Source organism: Raphanus sativus, chromosome 2, assembly GCF_000801105.2.
Source record: "Raphanus sativus cultivar WK10039 chromosome 2, ASM80110v3, whole genome shotgun sequence".
NCBI classification, from domain to species: Eukaryota; Viridiplantae; Streptophyta; class Magnoliopsida; order Brassicales; family Brassicaceae; genus Raphanus; species Raphanus sativus.
Genome location: NC_079512.1, coordinates 4,142,649 through 4,150,457, shown reverse-complemented (window position 1 = coordinate 4,150,457; position 7,809 = coordinate 4,142,649). Strand labels below are relative to the sequence as shown.

Below are 7,809 nucleotides of genomic sequence, written 5' to 3'. Positions count from 1 at the left end.
TTAGTGTACCCCAATTTCAGTCAAATGCAGAACCAACCTAAATGGAAGATGAAAATACCATTTAGTCCTTATGAACAAATAAAAAAACGGAGGGGTATTTACGGTTCTATCCTTTTGGAAGTCTACATGTAGAAGAAGGAAGTCTACATATTTTTAGACCTCCACCGAAGTCTAATTTGTAGACTTGATGTGTAGTCTACACCAAAATTTTATCTAATATTTTGTTTTAAAATTGTTTAAAAATAATTAATGTAATAGATTTTAACTAATTATTAATATAATAGATAGTATGAAGTAAATATATTAAAATTTTATATAACTGAACAATTTTAAAGAATATATACTAAATTGGTAACCATATGTTAAACAATGTTCATAGTTTAGAAACAAAAGGTTGTAACATGTTATGTCTCTTAGTGGTAGATTTTTAGGGTTAAACTTTAGATTTTGATTTTTTTTTGTTTTATTGACTTAAATGTGCTTATTAATGTTTTGTAGTTTATATTTTGTGTAATTTTGATATTTGATACAGTAAAGGAAACTTTTTGATTATCAAACAAACTATTTAGGGTTTGAGATTTGTGGTTTAGGATTTCGTAGATCTACAATAAAGTCTATAATGCTAGAGACGTCGTTTTCAGTCTACATTTTTAAATTTTGTTAACAAAAATTTATTATTTTAAATTAAATTGAGTTTTAAGAATAAAATGTGAAATCACATACTATAACTATTAAATAAAAAATAAAAATAAAGTTCAGTAAATTTTATGTTAAAATTATTAAAACAATAATGAATTAACAACAATAATAAAATTATCATTGTAGACATTCAATAAGGTCTACTACGTTACAATAAAACCTGCTCTTAATTTTTAATTTTAGTAGACTTCAAAAGAAGTCTACAATGTCGGCAATCTTTTAACCTAGTTACATTTATGTCTCCATATATAAATGAAATTTACATAATCTCTCTCTAAAATGGCTGCAAAACTCTCTCACTTCTCTCTAAAACTCTCTCCCTTCTCTCTAAACTCTCTCATTTCTCTCTAAAATCCTCTCATGTTTTTCTCACAAAGTTATGTTGTCATTTTAGGTATTATGATTCATGGTTTTCATATTCTCCTTTAAAAATGTAAGTTTTAGATCTATAGACTTTAAATGTGTATTTTTATGTTATTTATTTCTCACATATCTTTTTGCAGGTATTACCATTGATGGTTTTCATCTCCTCCTCTAAAATGTAAGTTTAGATCTATAGATTTTAAATGTGTATTTATAAGTTTATAATCAAATAAAGTTATAGATCAAACTCTGTGCATTTACTTTTATACTATTTTATCTGATAAATTTTATTTTAAATTATTTTCAGATTTAAAACTGTTTTTCATATTTCAAAATGTATAGATTTTTTCAGATCTGAAAATTATCTGACAGTGTAGACTTTAAATGAAGTCTGCTTATAAAGTTAACTAAACCACACATTTTAAGTAGATTTCACGGGAAGTCTACCAAAATATGACTTTAGTCTTTTTTCTTATGCTTTTATAATATTTATCTTATTTTGCAGGTATTTTTTTCCATGGTTGTTATCTCCTCCTCCAAAAGATGTAAGAATTACATTTATAGATTTTAAATATTTATTTCTGTAATTATATTTAAATAAAGTTACATATTAAAACTCTATGTCTTTAGTTTATTACTATTTTCATATAAATTATATTTTCTAAAGCTTTTAGATTTAAACTTATTTGATATTTTTTAATATATACATTTTTCAGATTTAGATTTTTTTCTATATGGTAGACTTCAAATGAAGTCTATCTAAAAGTCAGGGCTCGTAGACTTCACTTGAAGTCTAATAGCCTTGATTTTTAAGTAGATTTCATTAAAAACTCACTCAAATATTATTTTAATTTTATTTTATTTCTCATAAAATTATTTTATTTTGCAAATATTCTCTTCCAAAATTTTCAAATCATCTTCCTAAAAATGTAAGATTTACATTTATTCATTATAGATATATTTTGTGTTTATATTGAACTAAATTTATAGATTCATATTTTATATTTTTTCTTTGATACAAGGTTGACAAAAAAAATAGTTTTTGAAATATCTTTAGAAAAAAAAAATCAAATTTCTAAATGTACAATTTTGGATCTGAAAGTTTTCCGTTAGTGTAGACTTCAACTAAAGTCTAATGAACAATAAACTTTAAGTAGACTTAATAAAAAGTCTACTAAAATATGATTTATTTTTGTATCTTATTTTTTTCTCATAACTTTATCTTACTTTACAGGTACTTTTTCCAAGATTTTATTTGAGGCATCAAGATTATGAAAAATCAAACACAGTCAAATAAATTCCTTTGTAATATTTTCTCATAATAAAATATTCATTTTTTAATAATTTTGGATGCATAATCAATAAAAATTGTATTCACTTTTAGTTTTGTTTCACTTGTATGATAGTATTAATTTGTTGTTAGATATTGGTTTTTTACAAGAACTAATCAACCAAACAAGTGAAACCACCATGAGGTAAAACAATAACTAACACACATGTTAGTAGAAGAAAATCTAAACAAAAATTTCAAGAAATTTTAAGAGTAAAACTAATCACAAATTTTTGCAAAAAAATTCAAGTGTATAATTATAACACATTAACTTTTGAAATTCATCCAAAACCATTAAAATTTACTAACACACACTGTAACATAACTATATAGTAAAAATATATGATGATTAATACACAAATGCACTTCTAATAGAATTTATGACGTAGACTTCAAATGTAGTCTACATTCTTAAATTTAGAAAGACGTCTACACTTGTTATCTAACATATATCCAAACCAAAAATTTGTAGTGTACTTAGTTTTGACTTGATACACAAAGGCGTACAAAGTGTGTATTAGATAACTCAATCAAATTCTGCACTTTTCGATCATTCGTGACATGCATAAGTTCACCATGTGTATAACCATCATATATACAGAACATTCTCCCAACTCCAACAAAGAGCCTTTCTCCACTCATTCTCCGTATACTGCCGGTAATTGAGTCATTGTCTCCAAAAAAATACAAGTTTACATAATTAACGAATAAATATTTCATGTTTCATAAAACTATAAACGTAGACATACAAATATGTCTACAATTAACACCTAACAACATAGTAAAATCAAAAGTACTATAATTTCATAATTACAACTGTTTTTCTTTTTAAAATCACTCAAACCCATTAGGGTTAACTAACACACACTTTCAAACAAATGTCTTAGTTTGTAACATATTGTAACACACACTTTCAACGATTATTAAAGAAAACTTCAAACCCACGCTGTATATGTTTGAAAGAAAAAAAACATTGTTACCCAATAATCGTTGAAAGTGTGTGTTACAAATCACTCAACACACTTAACCAATATGTTTTTAGTCTAGATCATAATCTTCTTGTACCATTTGAAGAAGTTCAACATGTGTACAACCATCTTTCAAAGGGAACATTCTCCCTCCCTTTTTTTTATTGACCACAAACTCCCACAATGAGCCTTTTCCACCCATTCTCCGTATACGGCCGGTAATTGAGTCATTTCCTGCAAAAGAATATAAATTTACGCAATTAGCGAATAAATATTAATGTAGACTTACAATTATGTCTACAGTTAACACCTAACAACATTGTGAAATCAAAAGTATTATAATTTCATAACTACAACAGTTTTTCTTTTCAAAATCACTCCAACCTATTAGGATTAACTAACACACACTTTCAAACAAAAAAATCTAGAATAAACTTTATGAATAATACATAAATTCAGTTTTAATTTTTTTTCCTACGTAGACTTTTCAATCAGTCTACGACAGTGTAGACGTTCGTGTCAGTCTACAACAATGTAGACGTCCCTGTCAGTCTACAACAATGTAGACGTCCCTGTCAGTCTACTTTTTGGGTTAGTTTTTGCAATTGAAAATTTTACGGGTTACTTTTTTTATTTGACCAAAAACTCATCCAAGTTTTGACTTTATACATGTAGACTTCCGTTTTAGTCTACCACATTGAAAAGGTTAGTTTGACCAGAATTCACCCAAGTTTTGACTTTCGAAGGTAGATTTCATATGTAGTCTACATGTTTCATAGACTTCGAATAAGGTCTAACTTCAAAACCCATAGGTTGGTTTTGCAATTGATCATTGTTTGACTTTCGAATGTAGATTTCATATGTAGTCTACAGATTTGTAGACTTCGCATAAGTTCTAACTTTAAAACCCATGAGTTGGTTTTGCATTTGACCAAAATAAATATGTAGACTTCAAGAACAGTCTATATTTTTTTGTGAAAAATGCGTAGACTGCATTGGAAGTCTACAATTTAAAAAATATTTATTTTATTTAAAAACATTTTAGTCAAATACAATACTAACCTATTCAACGAAGTCAATGTTTTGGTCAAATGCAAAACTGACCTTAAGTAGACTTCATTGGCAGACTACATTTCGTAGACTTCCTTTGAAGTCTACTTAAGAAAGTCAAAAGTTCGGTCAAATGTAAAACCAACCTCTTTTTCGTAGCCGTCTTGGTAGGTCTACGTAGATTTTTGTTTTTGTAGTCAAAGGTAAGGATGTAGACTGCTGGGGAAGTCTGCGTTCCAAAAAAAAGTTAAAAAAGTCAATTGCGAAACTGACTTGTTCGTTGACAAATAGACGGAATCGTACGTCTACACATTGGTGTAGACATATAAAGCAGTCTACCATCGCGATACAGATTGAAAAAGTGGTGAAAACCATGTAAACAATTACCTTTTTCCGGTGTGAACCTCGATTCCGACCCTTTCAACCGTCCAAACTCATAAACCGAGCAAAAGGAAGCATCTTTGACGATTTACTAATGAAGAAACTCGAAAATGTGAAATTTGTGGGATGAAAATGAAAGTTGTGAGAGTTTTTTAGATAGAAATGTAGAGGAAATGAAAGATTTGTTGAGTTAGAGAAGAGAAAAAGTGGTTAAAATTGAGTTATTGAGCTTTTATGAGCTCAAACATGGTGGTTCAATGGTGGTTGCAAAATTGAAGATGATGGCATTGTTGTAAATAAGAAAAGATGCTTAGGGTGTAGTTGGTTTTTACTCATTTTTGATTTTAAAAAAAAAAAAATAATGGCAGTTTTGTAAATATTTTGAAAACATAAAGATGGTTTGGAAAATTCATAGGTGAATAGTAATGAGAAAAAAAAGGATTGGTTTTGTATTTGACTTCAATTCTTAGGTCTATCCTGAAAAAAGCCCTCTTAAGAGATACCATATGAAATACATTTTCTTTCTTATTCGGTTTGTGTGGCGCGTAAGTTAAGCCAATTTCTCTGGGAACTCAAAACAAACCATACATGCAAAGGAAGAGAGAAAAGATCAAGAACAAAACCCTCTGATCAAACCTTCTGAATTTATCATAACCTAAACACAATCCCAAAAGGAAACACTTAGCATTAAACTACTGCATCGTCAGAACATGTATTTTAAGGATCAAGAACAAAACCTTGCTTGACGACATTCGGAAAATCTCATGACTTCTTAATAATTTTGCAAGTGTGAACTCATAAATGCTGGGAACGGCCTGAAGATATGGACACACCTCCACGGATTATCTACTGAAATGTGCTAGAGCCACTCCCGGGAAGCTTTACGTCGGGGTAGGAGACCCTAATGCTGATCATAAATGCTGGGAACGGCCTGAAGATATGGACACACCTCGTACAGTCTACTCAGTATCCTCTTCTAATCCCGGTTCTGATGTAGCAGCTGAAGCCGCAGCAGCTCTGGCTGCAGCTTCTATGGTTTTCAGAGAAGTTGATCCTCAGTACTCGACTTTACTGTTGGCAACATCTAAGATTGTGATGGAGTTTGCCATGAAGAACCAAGGAAATTACAGTGATTCCCTTTCTTCATCTGTCTGTCCTTTCTACTGCTCCTACTCTGGTTACAAGGTCTACTTTTCATATGTCTCATCTCTTTTTATTGCAACTAAAACACTTCTACTGCTACATATCAAAATGAAAAAAAAATTATGATGACAGGACGAGCTAATGTGGGGTGCGGCGTGGCTGCTTAAAGCAACCAATAACCCGAATTACGAGAACATCATAAAATCTCTAGGAGGTGGAGATCAGACTGACATCTTCAACTGGGACAGCAAATATGCTGGTGCCTATGTTCTTCTTTCACAGGTGTGTCTCTCTGCTAAAAGAAGATAAGCTTTCTTTTTTCTTTTATTAACTGTGGAAGTTTAGGCCTCTCACAAGACCGTAGTCAGCCTTTTAAAATTCCTAATGACATTTCCTATCAAAGGCGGTTGCTAAAAGAAGTTCTTAGAACATTGTATCTATGACTCACCAAGTCACAACATAAATATTTCACTTTTTGGCAGCGAGCATTAGTTAACAAAGACAGCAACTTTGAACAATACAAGCTAGAAGCTGAGAGTTTCATATGAAAGATCCTCCCAAACTCTCCCTCTTCATCTACCCATTACACTCAAGGTGAGCATAGCTAAGTCAAGATGCAATTCGTTCTAACTTTCTAACACGCTTATTAACAATTACAACAGGAGGCTTGATGTACAAGCTACCTCAGAGCAACCTACAACACGTAACCGCCATAACATTCTTGCTCACAACCTACGCCAACTACATGAAAGCCACACAACACACATTCCATTGCGGAACTCCGTCACCATCGTCCCCGACGCCTTGATAAGCTTATCGAAGCAACAAGTGGATTATATACTCGGCAATAACCCAATAAAGATGTCCTATATGGTTGGATTCGGACCGAGTTTCCCCATGAGAATCCACCACAGGGCATCGTCGCTTACTTCACGAGGACTTCTTTCGAAACCTTTCAACTGCACCGAGGGATTCCAATTTTACCACACGCAAAACCCTAACCCTAACATTCTCACGGGAGCAATCGTAGGAGGCCCAGATAAGAACGATGAGTATCCAGATAAGAGAGACGAGTACATATACACTCGGAACCTGCTAGTTACATCAACGCCGCCTTCGTTGGGCCTTTGGCGTACTTCGCCTCCGGTGGATCTGCTTGAAATTGAATCCAGCACCGCTTTTGAGTTATTTTTTTCCTTGTTTTGCGAAAATGGTTAGCTAGAGCCGTTGGCTTAAACACAAGGTGACTTGACTATCTGTAACGGAATAAATAATTTAAATGTAAGCTTTTAATGGGCTAAGACCTAATATTAGTGGACATGTAATAAGATTTTATTGAAATTTAGTTTTAGAGAAGTTTAATAGAAACATGGAAGTCCTTCTAATCCAACATTTTGATTACGAATTTATTAATGATTTTACACTTGAAGAATACGATTCATCATTAATTGTCAGAGTACTGGAAATAAAATCTACTGGAAATCTTCAGCATGGTGATCAATCTAGGTGGCATCCGTATGGGTAAGAGTAAGACTGTTAAAGAAACACTGATAGAAGGAATGTCTTTAGTATGTCGATAAGTAGTTATAATGTTCATCACTGTTCCTATTTACTGAAAGATCAAATAGATACCAATGAAACAACTCTCGATTCTTTCTCAATAGAAATTTCCTTTATTTAAGAATCCTTTAGACAATCAAACCTAGATCTGTCTAATTCGTTTTACTCAACGTCACAGACAGACTTGAGACGAACCAATCCTTAAACTGCTCAAGCTCACAAGGCTGAGATCTCTCACCTTTAAGCTTTTACAAAACACGCAGCCAAGAACACTCTCTTGCTCGTTTTACTTAATCCCCAAAACCGTAACCTAGA

The 7,809-nt window shown here is 31.6% G+C and overlaps 1 pseudogene; it reads left to right on the top strand.

Annotated features, from left to right (window-relative positions):
- The first annotated feature begins 5,186 nt into the window (after window positions 1–5,186).
- Window positions 5,187–7,304, top strand: LOC108831636 (endoglucanase 9-like; annotated as a pseudogene).
- Window positions 7,305–7,809: the final 505 nt, after the last annotated feature.